The sequence below is a fragment of the Callospermophilus lateralis genome, chromosome 10 (assembly GCF_048772815.1).
Source record: "Callospermophilus lateralis isolate mCalLat2 chromosome 10, mCalLat2.hap1, whole genome shotgun sequence".
Classification (NCBI taxonomy): domain Eukaryota; kingdom Metazoa; phylum Chordata; class Mammalia; order Rodentia; family Sciuridae; genus Callospermophilus; species Callospermophilus lateralis.
Window position 1 is genome coordinate 5,881,127 of NC_135314.1, and position 19,673 is coordinate 5,900,799.

The 19,673-nt window shown below is 54.4% G+C and overlaps 1 long non-coding RNA gene across 1 annotated transcript; it reads left to right on the forward strand.

Annotated features, from left to right (window-relative positions):
* Positions 1 to 16,198: 16,198 nt before the first annotated feature.
* LOC143642191 (uncharacterized) lies at positions 16,199 to 18,516 on the forward strand. Its single transcript, XR_013155601.1, has 3 exons — positions 16,199 to 16,579; positions 17,339 to 17,514; positions 18,352 to 18,516. It is a non-coding gene; the product is annotated as an uncharacterized LOC143642191 (long non-coding RNA).
* The last annotated feature ends 1,157 nt before the right edge of the window (positions 18,517 to 19,673 follow it).

A 19,673-nucleotide genomic window follows, 5' to 3' on the forward strand; every position in this document is an offset into this window, starting at 1 on the left:
TCTTCATCCCCTCCCCTCCCCCCTCCATCCCTCCCCTCCCCCTCTCCATCCCTTCCCCCTCTCCATCCCTCCCCTCCCCCCTCTCCATCCCTCCCCCCTCTCCATCCCTCCCCTCTCCTCTCCATCCCCTCCTCTCCTCCATCCCCTCCCCCTCTCCATCCCTCCCCTCCCCTCTTTCCATCTCCATCCCCTCCCCTCCACTCCACCCCTCCCCTCCCCTCTCTCCATCCCCTCCTCCCTCTCTGCTGGCCTCCCTCTACTTTCATGTGGTCTTTTCTCTTTCCTAGACCCCCCTCCCCCTGCCTCTTTCAGAGCCCACCTCCTCCAGGAAGACCCTGGAGCCTTTCCTTGGCCTTCCATCCTCGTCATTCCAATGGTCCATCTGGGTCTAGTGCAACTGGATCCTAGTGACACTGCTTTGCCATGTGCGTCCGATTTCACCAGTCCTATTTTCCCAGCCTCCGAGGGTGGACTCCACTCTTGGACGTGCGCACCGCTCAACACTTCTTGGTCCACTTAGTAGGACACACATCCACTCACCAGGACACAGCTCCACTCATGCCCTATTTAATTAACCTTTCTGACATCCACATGCACTGGGGAGGAAATGAGCAGAGGAAAAGTGGCAGAGGCCCCCGAAGCGGTCGCACTGCTATGGGCCTGGGTTTTGCTCCATTTCCCTGTAATTAGGCTCCACGTGATGCTGGCCAGCTCGGCCAGCTCGCTGCCTGCACCGCCCACCAGGGAACTCCGGTGCTGTCTGTGAATACCAGGCCCTCCTGCCGCAGGGCAGATGCTGGGCGAGGCTCCTTCCCACTCGAACATCTGCTCTGCTGTTCCCAGGTGGTCACGAGAGCCAGCTGGCTTCGATGGGTGCTTAGATGGGCGTTGATGAATTCCTGGGCGCAGCACTTGGTCCTGCCAAGTTTCTCAGACCAGGCTTGGCCCTTGCAGACTGTTTGACCTGCCTTCCATCCCTGGCCAGAGCCTCTGCTCCTGCATTTAGGGACAGACACCCAAATTCAGAGTTTGCTTTTGGTGGCCTTGGGCCAAAAGGAGCCTCAGAACCAACCGTCTCTTGAGACTGGCGTGGATGGAGTTCTACTTCGGCAGACACTGCTTTCTCGTGGCTCAGAGAGATGAGCAGATGATGTCAGAGCCAGCACACTGAGCACTTTGCTCAAAACCTGGGTTTGACCAGTACCTCCTGGTCTGAGAACTCTGTCCTGTGGCCTGGTGGGGGAGGCCTGGCTCTGCCAGGGCTGATGGGTGCAGCCCATGGTGGTAGTTCCTTTTTTTTTTTAAGCACATAATAATTTGCAGATGTTGGCAGTTGCCAGTGAAGCCAGAGCAGAGCTCCAAGTGCCAAACCACAAAAATCTATCATTGTTACTCTCTGATTCCTGGAAATGAAATAGGATCCGAGTAAAACATTCAGAGACAAATATGCTGTCCTCTGCAGGCAGCTTACGGGTGCCCAGTTAGTGGAGATGATGGACTGTTTGTCAATCGTGTTGCTCTAGGAGGGTGGAGAGGGTTCTGCACACTCCTATTAGTGCCCCAAGAAGATCATCTGTCTTGTTCATGTGACAGCTTTTAAAAATTCCGGCTGCGCAGAGCACATCTTGAGAGACACACAGCCTCTGTGTAGGTGCTGATGTTTAAGTCAGGAGCTCCTAACCTGCTTTGTGCCACAGACCCCTTGGGCTGCTTGGTGAAGCCTAAGGAAGCCCCCTCAGAACAATAGAGTACCCAGGATCTCCAGGGAAACCACTGTATTGAAATACAGTGAACAAAGGTAACCACCCGGGGCTGTGGCTCACTAACCCGGGTGCTTCTCTATTAACACACTGAAAACAAGACTGATGTCTCATGACCACCCTGACTGCAGGTAGAGCTCGGCAGGAGGTCAATCAGGACACCTACGACACTGTGCTGCTGTATTCTTGGCCATGGTTGGTGCGGCTGACCCTGTTCTTGCTGCCCGGGTTCCCAGTGGGAAAAACGGTAACGTGCAGCCAGAGGTCAGTGAAAACAGAATATTTCCCATCCCTTTTCGCTGACCTCCTTCCTCAACTCGAAGCCGAATGAAGAGCTCCCACTGTGCCCCAGAAGTGGTGGCTTCAAGCGGGGTTGACACCGCTCCAGCTCCGCCATCCTTGGGTGTGGACTCTGCTTGGTCAATGGAGCTCTGGTGACCCCTGGGCTGCCGTGGCTCTCGAGCCGTCTTCCCTTCCCTCAGATCTCCTGGCTCAGAAGCCTCACCTCTCTGCAGGAGTCCGGCCAAATGGAGGGCTTCAGGCCATTTCACACGGGGCTCTGTCCTTGTGGTGGGCCCACTCCATTCCCAACGACTCCCCAAAGAAGAAAGGCACCAAGCAAGACGGCTGGCCATCGAGTTGATGGCCCCTCTCTTCACTTCCTGGGGCTGCCATGAAAAATGACCTCCAGGTGGGGGGCTTAACACAAAAGGAAGTTATTCTTTCACAGCTGTGGGGGCGCCATTCAGAGGTCATGAAGTTGGCAGGGCCAGGTCCCTCCAAAGCACCCGGGGGGCCCAGCTCTGGAGCGCCAGGCAACCTCGGTGACCGCTGGCTTCTCTTGTGTAGCAGCTAACCAGAATCCCCAGTTGGCGGGGCACTTGTTTTGACAAATCCTTTTGTGGAGAAAGGAATAAATGAGGGGCGGACCAAGGGACAGAGAGATTCAGAAAATGCAACCGCATTCCAAGTAAGGGCAGAGGGCGGCCAAGGGCAGCTCCATCTCTGGGTCTCATGAGAGCATCCTGGAAACGGGTCTCCAGGCATGGACCTCCCTGCTCAAAGCACAAGATCGAGGTATTTTCAGTCCCCCCTGATTACTCAGGACAGAAGGTAGACGGGGTCTCCTCCCGGAGGCCCAGGGTGAGAGGAACGGGCCTCCTCACCTCCAGAGCCCGCTGCCGGATGGAGCTTCCCCTGAGCTCCCAGATGGGAAAAAAGGAACCTGCTGGTCATTCGACCACTTTAATTCTGCCGTTTTCTTGAAGTTACTATTGGTCAGTTTCCGGTAATGGAATTTGTGGAAAGGAGCTCCGGAGGCAGGCTGAGAGTTCAGGCCTCACGGGGAAGGCCCGGGTGGGGCTGGTGAGACCCGTGGCAGTGCAGCGGCCCTGGGGGCGTGCCTGGCTCCTAACAGGGCCCTGCTGGAAGAGGTGGGAGCCGGAGGGGCTGCAGTGAGCCCAGGACAGTGGGTCCCTCTCAGACAGGACACTGCAGCTGGCCCTGCTACAGGGCTGCCGAGCACTCGCTACTTGGGAGTGGAGCCGGCAGGTGCACAGGTTGCCCTCCTGACCTCTGCCCTTTGTGGGCGGGGCAGGGTCAAGCTGTAGGCGGGTCCTGGGAGCCCTGATCACCACCTTCATGCACACCTTGATCCAGACAAGAATAGCAGACACTCTGTGTCCCTGCTGACGGCCGGGGGTGGGGGGGGGGAGGCTGAGGAAGTGGGTGGCCAAGGCCCAGACTCCCCGGGCCCCAGGTGGGTACAGGGGTCATAGGATGAAAGGCTGTGCTGACCTCAAGGTCACAGAGTCACGAGGCAGCAGTGGGTGTTTCCCCGCTGCTCTCTGTGCCTTGGTTGGTGTCTGAATTTCTTCTGTGGGGATAAGCCAAACTGTAATGGCAGGAGGTCCTCTCTCAGAGGGGCCGGTCTGAACTGAGATGGTGTCCTAGTCTGCTTCCTGTTGCTTTAACAGAACACCCAGCGACTGGGTGATGTATGAAGAAGAGAGGCTCATTTGGGCTCATGATTCTGGAGACTGGAAATCCAAGATGGCGGCCACAGCTGGGAAGGGCCCTGTGCTGCGCCGTAACACGGCCTCAGAGTGAAGCCCAGCAGGGATCACGCAGGGGTCTTGCTTTATGACAACCAACTCCTCCCTCCAAAGGCCCTGATCATCCAGGACCCGCCTCCTGGTGCCATTGCGTTTGCAGTCATAGTCCCGCTTGAGTCTCAGAGGGGCTCATCCACGCCCACACCACTATAGAGGGGCTGGAGACTTCAGAGCCTGGGGGCGTCCTTCTGCACCTGTCATCCTAATTTATTTGTAAGAAGGTGCCTCCAAAGTCTCTCAGTTGAGTTGCTTCATTTTCCCGAAAGCCTGGGACGTACTCGGGCCACTAAGCACACCCCTGGTTCCTGTAAGGCAGTTTGGCTGAGACCGCTGGGTGCTCTCCAATCTTCCTGAAAACATCCCCCTTAAGTGGCCTAGGAAAGGCTCTGGGGAGGGGTTGCAGTAACACTCCAAGTGAGATTTGTCAAAATGCCAGCAATTCCCTGTGGGGTGGAGCCTGAAACCTGGACCTATGCAAGCCTCTTCTCGTCCGCTGGCCCCGGCTGTCACCTGGCCAAATCTGCACCCAGAGCCTGGGATCAGGCAGAGGGTGGGACCCCTTCTGTAGCCTCCTGGGGACCTATAGTGCATGCAGCCGCCCTGTAACCCTCCTGCCACGGGGCACCTTCCATCACCAAGGTACCAAGATGAATAGGCAGCAGGTGAGGTACCCCTCCATGCTCTTAGAAGGCCCAAGAGTCTCTTCTTATCCATGTTCCTCACTCAGCATGGCTTCCTGCACCAAGGTGTGCCCATGTTCCCTGGACTGGACCTGGCCAAGCTGTATAGTCCCTTGACAGGTCACCTTGACCATGCATTGGCAGAGAAGTTCTGCAAAAGGTGGAAACATTACCAAGAAGTTTCTTTAATTTTTTGCCTTTCTGATCTTCCTGCATGGGATCTGCAAATGTGGATCTGTGAAAGCTCCCTGGGTTTGCTGGGTTGGGTGGTGGAGGACCTGGATGTCTTGAAGTCTCTGAAAGTGTCTTTACCATGGCTGGCTCAAGGCCAAGGCTGTGGACACGTAGCCCACAACAGCCTGAGGCATGGGCGTGCAGGAGCAGGAGGAAAGATCAAGGAGCTGACTGCTCAAAAAGTTGGCCGCAGGACTATCTGAGGTGGCTGCTCCAAGGTAGACAGATGGGATGGCTGGGGGAGTATCACTGGTGGAGGCCAAATTCCCATTTATGAAATAAAGTTTTGAGAATATAACTGTGTTATAATGCTGCTTAATTTCATTTCAAGAGCTTGTAAACTTGCTTATTCCCTAGCACGGAGGCCGTGGAGTCGGCTATGCTCACTGTGACATTGGGGTCACTGTGGCTGTGGGTTTACTTTGGTTTTGGTGCCAAACCATCTGTTGGTAACTGGGATGTTTCTGTCACTTAAAGAGGCCAAAGCGATGCCTAGGTGACCCTGGGAGAGGTGGTGTCCCTTGAATTGCTGGGTCCCCAGCAGGAACCCCGTGTTCCTTTCTTTGCAAGACAATGAATGCCTGGGTTAGAGAGAGAGGCATCAGGGGCAGAAAAACAGCAAAGCAATCAGCGTTTCCAATAGGATGCTCTTCCAGGGGCTGCAAGCTCCTGGATGATGAAATCTGATTTCATCACCGTGATGGAATCAGCCCCATTTTCCAATGTGAATGTCCAGTAGATTCATCCAGGGCTGGCTTGGCAAACTCAGGATCCTGTGTTCTAATGAGCGCCTCAGGGGAACTCCAGACAGAGGGACCTGGCTGTGTCCAGAAGGCACCCCTGCTCCAGGCAAAAAGTATCCCAGAGAGGACATGAAAATGGCATCCATCCTGATAAATGTTTTTCCTGGAGGTAGATTTAGGGCTAAAAGAAATGCAAAGCCCTGAATTCAGAGCAAATGTGCAGCTACTAATAATCACTGCAAGCTCCACGCAGGTATTTCCCTTCATTAGCCCACAGAGTCCTCAGGTGCTCTTTAACCTGTCGCTTGTAACTTACAGGTGTTCCCTTTAGCACTTCCCAGCGCCAGCTGTGGCGAACACGTCCGGACCCTCGCCTGCCTTCCTGGGAAGGGATTAGGTCTTAAAACCTGACTGCTTTGCTGTCTTTTCTGCCCCCCTTGCCTCTCTCTCTGACCCAGGCATTCATTGTCCTGCAGAGAAAGGGACGCTGGGCGTGTAACTGGACTCTTCAAGTTCAAGGTTTTGGTATGCGTTGTTGCAGATGGACCCTACCCTAAGCCCAGCGTCCAGTCCCGAATCAAAGCAGCTGGTTCTTAGGAGCTGCATGTCCTAAATCAAACGGAATGGACCTTGAATGAAGCTATGAGGTCTCTCCATTGTGACCCTCACACCAGCTCCCCCGGCCAACCCGAGGGCAACCCCGGGGAGGGCCGGCTAAGATGCTGCCTTCACACTGTGGCTGCTGCTCCTTGTCCAGATCCTCCTTGGCACCGTCTAGCGCCAGACTCCCGTCTAACTTGGACTGTGCATGGTCTCTGAATGGTTTAGGCTAAGCTGGGACTGTGGTGTACCGAAGACTCAGCTCCCTCCTGGGGAACGGGACTCCCTCAGAGATTCAGAAGGGACCCGCCCAGCTCCCTGGAAGCCCCATCTGCAGTGTGTGTGTGTGTGGGGGGGGGGAGGGTGGACGAGCCCTCCCAACCCTGCGAGTGTGTGCACTGCCAACCAGACTGTGGACCCTCCCACCTGCAGGATGGAGGACCACCGAGCTCTTCGCCGGGCTTTCCCGTACAGGGAGCCCACCCCTCTATGTGCGCTCAAGTCTAGCTGAGATGCACCCCCTCTCCAGCGTTTCTGACCACATTTAACTCCCACTGTGCCATCAGTGTGTCTGCCTTGGGTTCAGGTGGGGTTGCCATGGTGATCTGCCCACTGTACTCCTGGGAGGGGAGGGGCCTCTGTCTCTGCCCCAGCATGCGAGTCCGACCCCAAGCTGGGAAACGCTCAGCATAGGGCTCACTTGTGCCCTTGCCGTCACCTGAGGTCCAGGCTAGCAAGATGCCCTCTTAGGGTGCAAAAGGTAGGCAAAATCTGCTGGACTGGGCAGCTCAAACTGGGCTAATCTGATTTGGTGATTCACAGATTCACAAAAAAGAAGAGAAGAACAAAACTGCAGGCACACTTCATGTGCAAATCGCCCACATGACCAAGGAGGGGGTGTGTGTGTAGCAAAGTGATATTTCTAAAATCTGCCACTCAGTGAGCGGGACCCTGCAAGCTGTGATCTCACCCAGTCAGCCCTTGAAGACAGGCTGGGCTTCCTTCCTCTTGTGGGACAAAGACCACGTGTTCTTTGGACAGACAGAGGCCTTAGGCTCTTCCCATTTTCCCCAAGTGTCAGCCGGTGGCCCTGCTGTCCCAGAACTCACCTGACACCACCTGCTGGAATTTGCCTGGGGGCCTGATTGGCCCCATGATTTTTCTTTCCCCAATGTCACCAGTCTACAAAACCATGTTTATTGTCTCCTCCTCTGGGGTGTGGGGTGGGGAAAGCACGTGGGAGTCTTCCAGAACAGGGTGAGGAACCCTGGGTCAGCAGCAAGACCCAGGAGTCCTGCCTGTGCACTCAGGCCCAGGTCCTCAGTTTAAATGCCCCCTCCAGCTGATTCTGGACACTCACGCCCACCCCGTCCGACTCAGGGTTCCCTTGGCACAGAGAACCACGAACGTTCCCTGAAGTGTATAAGCCAAATGTACTTGAAGGTGGGCCTGGGAGCTTGTGGCCAGATGGGCCTAGCATGGGCTCGAGTTCGAAGGTGAGGTGACCAGTCCCCTGGTTGGACTGGGACAGTTGTGATTCACAGCAGGGACCACTCTGCTCTCAAAACTGAAAATGATTCAGTTAACCTGCCCGGAAGCCCTGAGCTGTGGGACCTTGGGCCTGTCTTAGGACTGTTCCTAAGTCTTGGTTTCTTGCTCTCAAATGTGGACCTGACACAGAGGAGGCAGATTGTGAAGGTAAAGGAGACTCCAACTCACAGAGCTTTACAAATAGAAGAAACAGACCCCGAATAGTGGGTGCCATTGTTGCTAAATTCAGCGGGTAGAGAATCAGGAGGCATTTTTTAGTGAACCCTGTAATGGGTTCTTCACCAGGGCTCCCCCCTCCTTCTTTTGGAGTCCTCTCTGTGACCCAAGGGACTATTTGCCTCCATCTCTGGGACATGGCTGCTTTTTTCTGAAAAGCAGAGGGACTGAGATCTGGATTTCCCAGCCACCTCCCTGAGTTCACAATCTATGATTTCATGTCTCTTAAGAATGCTTGGCCTGCTAGTATTGGGTGGTTGTTTTCTTAAGAACAAAGAAACCCAGACAAACTAAACGTGAAACACAACCCCAGCAATGAATTAAACGAGCTTTGGAAAAAAGCATTAAGCAAGAACGGTTACGTCTGATATTGGGCCTGCTGGCCCGGCCAGGGCTGGTAACCAGAATCAGATGTCTGAACTCCAGATCCACCTGCAGCTGCGGTCACGGCTTTTAATCCACCACGCACTTTTGTTCAAGCTGCCTGAAAGTATTCAATGACTTTCTTTTAAAAGCCAGGCGTTACATGACTCTTTGTTTTCCCAAACAAAATTATTGGTTCATTATGACTTACTTCAGCTCCTCGGCCTTTTGCAGAAGCCTTTTTTGTTTGGATTTGCTTTGCTCCTGCAGTGTTCCCTGCCATCTCTGGGGATGTCTCTGGGCAATGACATTAATTGCGTATTATGTGTCTGGGGCCACCTTGGGTTTCTCGTCCACACTGGGTCATAGGATTGACGGAGGGGCTTGGGCTCAAAGATTTACAGAGAAGAAGAAGGTGCAGACTTTCCAGAGTCTTAGATCCAGGACAGAAACAAGGAAAAGAGGGTGGTGGTGGGTGGTGGAGGGGGACTTTGTTAGTTACCAGGTCATTCAACCTTGGAGAGCAGGGCCAGGCCGAGCTGGCACTCAGGTGATGACCAGGCTGGTTAGTTCCACTCCTGGGTTAGTGCTGAGCCCAGGCTCTGCCCTCAGAGAGGACAGGTCACCTTGGGTTTTTGACCAGAACTGTACCAGGAGGCTGGCGGGCAGCCCATTTGTGAGTATCTCTGTCCCCTGTCTGCATGACTCCCTAGCTCTTGGTCGTCAGGTGGTAGCTGCCAATCCCTCCTCGTTCTCCCCACGGGGACACGGGGGCAGGTGTAGTCACTGTGACTATGAGTCACAATAAACGAACACTTCCCCTGGGTGGCTTTGCCCCCGCTGGCATTTCTTCAACGCCATGTCCTGCGGCTGGTCTGGACTTCAGTGCTGCAGACGGGCCCACACCACGGGGTTCTCCTAGAACCGCGGGTCTGCAGGACGTCTCGGTCCCTTGGTTTGTTCCTGTGTCAGTCTCTGTGCTGTGAAGGTCAGCAGAGGCATCCAAGCCATCCTGGAGGTCAGGGGAGTCCACTCCTCTGAATTCCTGCTTTGGCTGGGTTGGTGCCACCTGGTCACCGGCCTGTGTGGTCTCTGTCCCTGGGTCTAACAAGAATGGGGTTCCAGACCTTCTGCCACGAATCCACTCACACAAAGGACGGTGTCTGTGTGTAGATGTGGCCAACGGCCTGGGCAGCGAGGCACTACGCTCAGTGCTTTAGGAAGAGCTCTTTGGGGGCCTAAGGGAGACTCCGTGGCTTTTGCTCTGCCCAGCCTCCAGGCCCTTTCCATGGGTTCCAGTTCTTCTCTCCTGGGCCTTCCTGGCCACCCTCGTCTTCCCCCTTCCCAGATTCTGAGACAACTCTCAGAGCCATCACTTAATTACTTCTCTTACTCCGATTCCTGTTCTCAGGATCTTAATTTCCTCCGGAAGCAGCCACATCAAGACATTTTGCTAAACAGAATCGGTCACTTCCCTAAGAGATTTTCTAGTAGTGTCAGATAATCCATTTTGGAAACTCATGTAACATAGACTGGGTGCATGATGGGAATCCAAAGTCACAGATATCGACGTTTGTTAAGCGTATATTTTTAAGGATGGAAAGATGACCAGTCCCCTGCCCTGTCACCCAACATGTTAGGTCTCATGAGAGACTCTTCAGTGGACGAGGCTATGGACTGGAATGTGATGCATCGTCCAACAGAGAGATGGAACAGGGGCCTCAGGAATTCCAGCTGGGCGTCAGGTAGAGCTTCATTAGAGGAAAGAGCTTGAGCCAGGTTCTGGAGACAGAATAGGTGGCAGTTTAGGCCGTGAAGTGCAGGCCGGGCCTGGGCGGTGGGGTGTGCGGGCACCTGTTCCTGGCACAGTTTGCTGGGGAGGCCGCCTTCCTGCTGCCGCCAGCTGGACCTCTCCTCCTTTAGTCCACACACACTGCCTGGGTCTGACCGGGCCTGGGCTCTTCTAAGCCACTGGTTTCTCTCTGGGTGCCCCCCAGCAGCCCCTTGGGTAACAAGGATGGCCCCAATGGTCACCCAGCCCAGGCTGCTGGCCTGCCTTTGTGGGAGGCAGATCTTTGAGATTTACCACTCTTTCTGAGTTTCTGTTTAAAAACGTGTTTGAACTGATCCAGACCCTGTTTTACAGGGCTCAGGAAGAGACTGTGGCCAAACTGTTGAGAGGAATGAATTAGAAATTTGGAGAATAAATAACAAAAAAACTAGCTATCAAAGCCCCGATCCCATTACTCATTTGGATGATCATCCAAAGGAGAGCGTGGAAGGATATTTTGATGCATGATTTAAGAGAAAAATGGTTCTGAAATCAACATGCCTCTTGTTCAAAGAAAACAAACTCCTCACTCCTTAGAAAACATGAACGGAACCACCATTTGACCCAGGTTGTCCCACTCCTCGGTTTATACCCAAAGGACTTAAAATCAGTGTACTATAGTGACACAGCGTCATCAATGTTTATAGCAGCTCAAGGCACAATAGATAAAGTATGGAACCAATCTAGTGCCCTTCAACAGATGAATGGATAAAGAAAATGTGGTACATATACACAATGGAATATTAACCAGCCATTAAAAAGAAAGAAAGAAATTATAGCATTTGCTGATAAATGGATGGATCTGGAGTCTATCATGTTAAGTAAAATAAGTCAGCCCCCCAAAACCAAAGGCTGAATGTTCTCTCTGATATGTGGATGCTAACTCACAAAGTGGAGTGGCGGTGGGGGAGGGACGAACAGACGTTTATGGGATTAGACCAAGGGGAATGAAGGGAAGGGAGGGGAGACAGGAACAGGGAGGACAGTAGAATGGATGGGACATCACTGTCCTGTGCTCACACAGGAACACAGGACCCGTGTAACTCCACATCATGTTCACCCCCGAGAACGGGACCCTAACCAGAATAGGTTGTACTCCATGTATGTTTAATATGCCAAATACGCTCTACTGTCGTGTATAACCCAAAGAACAAACACAGTTAAAAACAAAACCAAAAGAGAGAACGACTCCTCAGTGCCCCCTTCCACCATGGCCTTAACCAGCCTCAACGAGGCAAGGAACGAGAGAGGTTCTCCCAAAAGACTGAGTTCGTTCCTGGTGGCCCTGTAATGGAACACACGTGCCCTAGTTCCCTCTGCAGGCCTTAAGGGCACCGAGGAGAAGGGACGTTTCTAAAGGCGAACAATACCTCGGCGGCGGGTTACATGGGTGGTGTTGGTCCAAGATGGACGGGCAGTCGCTGGGCGGGGTCCCTGCAGGAGTGATTTTGGGTGAAGCTGAGGTGGCCTCTGTGCAGTCTGTGGTGGGAGTGGTCACCAGGCCTGCCTGCCCCAGACCCCCGTCTTCAGAACCGCCCAGCGTCCTTACCACTGGGATCATCATGCCGGGTTGACCCCGGGGACTGCGGTCATTCCAACAGCTCTCCTGGGAGGGCGTCCCTGAGTGCACGGTTTCTGCCTGCTGGCCGTCGTGCGGAGGCTTCATCAAGCTGACCCCTCCGTGTGAGTCAAGGTCAAGGCTGGACCCGTCAGTCTGCCCTGTGTGGTGCCCAGAGCAAGTCCACACCAGCGCGTCACCTGGTCTCTCAGAGGTGACAGTTCAGGGCTGACAGGCAGGTGCCATTGTTCTTCCTTAGTTTTGAAGCTGCCATGATGGGCCCTGGTCCTGAAGAAGGGCCTGTGCTGCTCAGGACTGTCACTGTGCCTGTGTGACCTCCCATGGCTCACCGACTCCTAAACCCCATCAGCCAGGAGGCCTGTCATGTGTCATGTGGCCCAGCCTGTCATGGGGTGTTTACTGAAATAAAATAATACATGGCTTGCTACTCTGGCAGACAGCGGGGTGTTGAAATCTCTAGCTCAGCTCATTTCTTTTTCTTTCTTTTTTTTTTTTTTGGCATTGAGAACTGAACCCAGGGGTGCTTAGCCACTGAGCCACATCTCCAGCCCTTTTATATATTTTATTTAGACACAGGGTCTTGCTGAGTTGCCTAGGGCCTCACTAAGTTGCAGAGGCTGGCCTTGAACTTATGATCCTGCTGCCTCAGCCTCCTGAGCTGCTGGGATTACAGGCGTGCACCACTGCGCCTGGCTCAGCTCCACTTCTCTCCCTGAATGACGGGCTCCTTGTGATGGCCCTGGGAACCGTGTTCTCTGTAAACCAACAGGGCAGCTCTAGGGCTGAGCCCATCTCCCTGGCCTGGCACGCTGTCCTCGCTATAGCTGGCTTCCGCGACCCACCCTCTCCTGCCTGCTCAGCCTGAGGGCTAGCTTCACCAGACTCGGGCACTTTGCTGGATACTTAGAGAGGTGGAAACTGCAGTTGGTTCTCTAAAGAGGTCAGGGCCCAGAATCCACTGTGCCGCCACCTCTTACTAGACACCTTATCCAGAGCAGGGCTGTCGGCTTGGCACTGTGGACACTTGGTGCCGGGGCGCTCTTTGTCTGTGGCTGCCCTGTGCAGGGTGGGATGATTGGTGGACCCATCTGGAGGTCAACAGCCTCTCCTCCTTCCCCCAATTGTGACAGCTGAGACGTGTCCTGGCCAGAGCAGGGACGGGGCTGTGAACGAGGCGCCTGCATTCCCAGCCCTGCGAGTGGAGCCCAGTTTTCTTGTGCCTCCCTCGCTCTTCCTCGTCCTGGCTAGGGTCCAGGTGTGGCCACACAAATCACCCCTGAGAACCGCTGAGCTGGGGCCTCTGGCTGCCCTGCAACCCTTGGAGGACCCACAGGTCTCAGTGGGCACCTCGGTGCCTCTGGACATCCCGGGCTGTGTGCCTGGAACTCCTGCGTGTGCTTCATGACGTCGGGCCTGGAAACCAAGGGCACCGCCATCTCTCCAGGACTCGGGTTCTGACAACCACACAGGGTGGACGGCAGGATCGTGTCGGAGCTGAGACACTGTGGGATGGGACAAAGACCAGCACCTGTTCTCAGGGCGGGTGACGCTGCCGTCATGACTCACAGGAATGGAGTCTTAGGACCCTGTGTCTCTTCTCCCCAGAGGGTGTCTCCCATAGAGGGCCTGATCAGATCAGGGGACAGTCTGACTATTGGATGTCATGAAATGTCCCCACCACCCACACAAAGCCCTGAAATGAGGAAAGCCGTGGTGTGCCGTGGGGAATGTGCTCATGAAGTCAAATGTCAGAGAGGTGCTTATTCTGCCCAGGAATAGGGAGTTGCCGGGCCTCTTGGTACCAGGAAGACGCCCTCAGCCTGCCCCACCTGGGCCCTGAGTGAGGTGGCTCTCAGCTAGGCAGGGCTGCAGAAGGGCTCAGAGGAAGGCTCTGCAGAGACCTGTGGGTGTCATCTGGTAGGAGAGAGATTAAACTCCCATATCAAATTGACAAATTCCTACTTGGAGGCTGTTTTCAGATTTACAAAAGCAGCAATGCTTTTATCCACACTTTTATAACATGGAGACAATCAAGTCTAGATTATTATAATGAAGTTTTTATCATTTTAAGAGGGGGTTTTGGTTGCTGAAGCAAATGGGGCAGGGGAAACATGGCCCGGGCCCCCCTGCCTGGATAGCAGGAGACGGCCTCCATGGACCACTGAGAGTCTGGCTTGGTCTCAGCCCGGCTCCTTAGAAAGCTCACACGGAATCAAGTCCCGACTCCCGAGGAGTCTGACCTCCCTCCACCCTCCTCACAAGTCCTGTCACTTGAGAGCTACGGCCGGCCTCTTCAGCCTCCCACCCCTCATTCATAAAATGGGATCAGAGTAACCCCTACCTCCTGGGTGTCGTGCAGATGAAATAACACTCAGAGAGCAGTTGCCAGGGTGGCCACCCTCACTGAAGGGCTGTCACTGCCACGGATGTTCTTGTCATTGTCACCAGCAGCAATAGGTACTCCATACATGTGCTCTCACAAGCTTGGGGCCTGCAGCAGGGGCCCGAATCTTGGTACATTTTCAGTGTCTTTGGAGGTACTAAGGAATCACCACCTTTGCAGGAGAAAAGGCATATAGATCTTCTCTCTCGAGGATTTTTTTTTCTCCCTGTGGTTAGGTTGAAAATGCCCAGCTGAGATGGGGGCCAGTGGGCCCTTTTACCTCTGAGAAATGCAAGAGACCCCAGCACTAGTCAGGACTGGCTGCACTTAAGCTGCTGTAACAAAACACCCTGCAGAAGTTTATTTCTTGCTTCTCACAATCTCACTGCAGGTCAGCAGGGCTGGGACTCTGCTCTCTGGCACCACTTGGTGCCCCTGCTCCACACTCTGGAATTTTGTTGGGTGCCCTGGGATAGGAGTGGGAGAAAGGAAGGAGAATTTTTGTGTGGGGCTGGAAATCACAGGCCCCCACACACCCAGGAAGGAAGGGGACAGGGCTCAGTGAGAACAGCTGACCTCCACCCCACACACCAAGGCCAGAGCATGACCACAGGCCGGGCCGAGGCCGTTTGGGGCTGGTTTGGAGCAGGAGCTGACGAATATTTTCTTAAGGGGCCAGATGGGCTGTGCAGTCCCTGTCCCAGGCCCTGAACTCTGCAGAGTGCTGAGACAACATGTCGAAAGACGGACGTGACCCTGTTCCAGTCAAACTTCCTTAACAAAAGCAGGTGGGCCGGAGCATCCCCAAGAAAGCCCAACATGCTATTCTGAAGGAAGCCCTTTAATCTGCCAGGTGAACAGGGCTGGCTCCAGGAGACGGGCATGTAAACTTCCTGTGGGTGTCCCCCTGGCCTCAGGAACAGAGGTGGGGTTCCCACCTCGCCCCTCGGGTTCTGAAAGTACCTCCCCCCACCCCAAGATGTGAACTACCTCACTGTCTGGGAGCTCTGGGTTTCTCATTTGAAGCGTGAAACATGATTTCTAAAAGCAAAGGGGAAAGCTAGCGACTCAAGGGGCAGCAGCGTTCATCCAACGTGCAACTTCCGTTGACCTCACGTCCACGTACTCCAAGTGTCCTGAGAACACTTCTGGGAGCTTCTTAACAGAGCAACCAAACTTAGAAATTCCCTCTCTCCCTTTCTTCTTCCATAAATATCCCAAACTTGCAGGCCACGCCCTGATGCCAGCTGAGGACGTGAGGGGCGGGATACTACGATGACAAGATCCATGTTTCTGTGAAGGTCAAGTCCAGGTGAGGCACAGACAAAAGGTGAACCAAGGATCCGCAGAGACAGCAGTGGGTGCCGGAGAGTGGATGGCGTCTGAGGAGAGGGGATTGCGTCTCACCTGGCCTGGGTTCCAGCTCAGGGGCCCAATGCAGCCCTCTGGCAGGTGGCGCAGAGTAGGATTTCACACCTGGAATCTGGAGCTTTCAGAATCCTTCAAAGGGCCGCAGCACAGGGCCTGCCAGGAGTCGTGCTCCCACGGCTACACGCTCAGGACAGCGGGGACCTGCAGCTGTCATGGGAGCTGCCTGCCCAGGAAGGCACTGGAGGCTGGACATGGGGTTCAGAGAGGCCTGCTGCGGCCCCTGGAACACTGGACACCCACAAGCTGAGCTCGCTCACTGCCCCCACAGTAGCTGCCTTGGGACCAGCAAAGCGCAGCCAGGGCACTGCTACGGGAGTGGGGCTACCGAGGCTGGGAAGCCCAGTGGTGATGCCCGAGTTGCAGCTAGACAGCCGCCTGTCCCCACCGTCAGCCCTGCCCCCACATCTCGTGCGAGGGCACCAAGTCCCTGGGACCCACTCACCCTGAGTCCCAGCTGCAGCGGTCGGGAAAGCATGGCGGTCACCTTCACAGCATGCCCTTTGCCGGGTGGTGGTGACCACGCACCACAGACAGGGCCTTGGACAGCGGAGATGAACCGTCTCAGCGCTGGAGGCTGGAGTCCTGGTCCCGGCGTCAGCGGGGCTGGGTCTTTCCGTGGCTCTGGAGGGGTTATGCAGGCCTCTCTCCAGTTCCCATGGGGTCGCTGGCACCTTGGGGTTCCTGGCTGATAGGCACATCACCCTGATGTCTGCCTTACCTTCACCTGGGCTTCTCCCCCCACCTTACAGTTGTGCGTCTGCAATCCCCCCTCTGTTAGGATGCGAGGCCTGTTGGATCAGGGCCACCCTGATGACCTCATCTCAACTAATTACACCTGCAATGACCACTACCCAATAACTTGCCTTTGCAGGAACCTGGGGGTAGGGTTTGAACGTATGAACCTGGGGTGGGTGAGGCGGGCACCATCCAGCCCAGGACACCGGCCTCTGCAGTGTCTGAAGGGGGCTGGAAGGCAGGTGCACAGAGTCCCCTCTCTCCCTACCCCAGGCCAGAAGGGCCAGCTGTCAGGGAACAGTTGAGCACAGAGGCCGTGGGCGGCGGAGGCCAGGAGCGCCACATGAGGAGCAGGAGAGGTGAGTGAGAAGGAGGGGGGTCTAGGCTTGGAGCAGGGGCCGGGCACGGGGGAGGAGCTGCACGGGGTGGGGGGGCACGGGGGAGGTACCTGGATGGGCCTGGAGTAGTCACAGGCGGGAGACAGGAGGGTCTGAGTCAGAAGAGGCCGTGTGACCAGGGAGCCTGGAGAGCTCTGGTCGGCTTTGGTGAGAGGAGGGGCCCTGAGCCAGGGAATGTGAGGCCTCTGGAGCTGGAAAGGCAGAAAAGATTCCCCCTGCAGCCTCCGGAAGAAGCCACCTCTGCCAGAGCCTGGGGGATGGTTTTGACCTTGTGACCCCCACAAGTATAAGATAAATTTGTTCTGAGCCCCTAAGTTTGCAGGGAACTAATACAGATGGGGAAAGGGAAATAATGTAACTAGATCCCAGCAGGAAACACCCAAATCCAGAGTTTTTCCAGAGACCCAATGTCTCTTCTGTGTGCCAGTCACAGGGCTGAGTGGCAGGGCAGAGAAGGGGTGGTGGGCGGGGTGTGGCCTCTGCCTGGAATCCCTCTGTAGATCCCACAGAGTCGGAGAACCACACTAGTCAGGCCCTGTTGCTGGATCGACTGTGATTTTCTCTCTAGACATTGTATGTGACCATAGAAAGAAGCCCCAGTTAGACTCTGCTCCTTTCCACCATGGACTAGCTACGGTTTCTGTCACTTGCAGGGTCTGTTGCTGTCCCTTATTCCAGAAGCTCTGAGTTGTGCTAAACATGAGACCTTTGTGTCCCCAGTGTTGCATGTTTGGTGAACTCTGACCTGCACTCCCTGCCTGGAGACAGAGCTAGACGTGGCGTGAGAAGAGGGAGGATGACGATAATGGAAGAAGTTCTTGCTGTCACAAGCAGCCGTGACAGGACCTGTCTCTAGGAAACTTGCTCCAGTAAAAGGAGGACATTGGTAAGAGTTGGTAAGTGCCTTAGCCCACCAGATGTCTTAGCCCATTTTCTGCTGCTCTAACTGAATACGTGAAACTAGATAGTTTATAAGAAAAAGAAATTTATTTTTCACATTTCTGGGAGCTGGAAGTCCAAGACCACACACGGCGTGGGCACCTGGGGAGGACTTCTTGCAGCCTCATAACACGGCGGAGACAGAACAAGCATGCCGGCTCAGGGCTCCCCGTCCTCTTTAAAGCCACTAATGCCATCACGGGGTCCCACCTTCAAGGCCTCCTTTCACTGTAAAGACCCCATCTCCAATATCATTAACATGAAGTTGAGGATTAATTTTCTGGGGACATATTCAGACGATAGAACCAGGGAAGCCTAGTTGTGTGTGGCTAGAAATATGTAACGAAGAACTCATAATCAATGAACTGGTCCCCGAGTTTTCAGAAAAGGTGTCATTCATACATACTTAGCAGTTAGAAGAAAGCGTTTGGAATGTGGGTGGGACGTGCAGGGGTACATTTCAGATAGAGGGTAGGCCTTCCCTGCGAATTTTCAAGATTCCTGTTCAACATGGACATACTTGATACTTGTATTTTGCTTTCAGTGGATTTTTTTTCTTAGATGATGGGCTCTTCAGCTGAGAAGGAAGACTTTGTGTCTGGGTGTGGGACCCCTTGGTGACTGCCACATCCATCTCCCCTCGCTGGTTTCAGTGTTGGGTGTCCCTCCGTGGCCTATGCGCCAGGGCTCTGGGTGGAGCTTCTCCCAGCCCAGTTAGGCCTTATGCAAACGCAGTGAGTCTCGTGTGATTGTTGGCACATAAAACATGCAGCTCTCCAATTTCCTTTCGAGAGCTTTTGGAGTCTGAACGACACGTTTGGAACAGACGTTGGGACAGTTTGGAGCATCCTTTGAAGAGAGACGGGAGTCATGTGCTGTTTGGGGGAATCTGTGGTCGCCGCTGTGAAGGCCAGCACTGCACCCTGCCTCACCCTCTGCTGGACCCTCTCCAGGAAGCAGCTCCCCACCGTGAAGAGCCCTTGTCCAAGCGGGTTTATTTCCCCATAGCTGTTGGGCGACATAGAAACCTAAGTCACGGGGCTCCCCAGGCCATCACCTCCTGTCTGTGACCTCTGGCTGCAGTGGCTGGGCCAGAATCCTTCGCTAGGCCTCCCAGGGAGCAGCTGCCTCCCTCGAGGCCACCATCTGGCCCCAAGCTTTGGGTTTTCTGTCCTGGGCTCTTCAGAACCCCTGATGGCTTCCCCTCCCCAGGATTGTGACTGTAAAAGAAAACCAAGGCCATTTGCTGTCATTCATTCCAGACCCTCCCTGACCTTCTGCTTAGGCCACGTGCCCCCAGTGGTCATCCACATGACATCCCACTGTCCTGGGATCTTACTGCTGCTGTAACAAATTGCCATACGTCGGGTGGCTTCAAACCACACCCATTTATTGTCTCATAGCTCTGCAGGTGGAAGTCTAGGCACAGTGTGCTCACATCTCAGAAATCCGAAATCAAGATGGCGGAAGGGCTTCGTTCCCATTGGGAGGCTGTGTCTGTTTCCTGGGTGCAATGGTTTGAATACGTCCCCTCTAAATTGCAGGTGTTAAAATTTTATGGCCAAAGTGAAGGCATTAAGAGGTGAGATCGTAAAGAGGTGATTTAGTCACAAGGGCTCCTCCCTCATGAATGGGATTAAGACCCTTATAAAGAGAGTTCACTCACTCTTCAGTCTCCTTGCCCTTCTACCTGCCATTCGAGGGCCCAGTGTTCCTCTCTCCAGAGGACATGATGACAAGGCACCATCTTGGAAGCAGAGGGCAGCCCTTAGCAACAATCAAGACTGCCGGTACCTTGACCATGGACTGTGCTGCCTCCAGACTTTTTGTTCTTTATAATCTACCCAATCTCAGGCATTTTGTTATACCAGCACAAACAGAACAATCCCCCAGGGCTACCGCGACAAAGTACCACAAACTGGATGACTTCAAACAACAGAAATTCCTTGTCTCACGGTTGTAGAGGCTGGACATTTGAAATCAAGGCATCTGCAGGGCCGTGCTCCCTCTGAAGGATCTGGGGGAGGGTCCTTCTTCATCTCTTCTAGCTTCTGGTGGTTCCGGGCATTTGTGGTTCCATCACTCCAGTCTCTGTGGCCATCGTCACCTGGTTTTC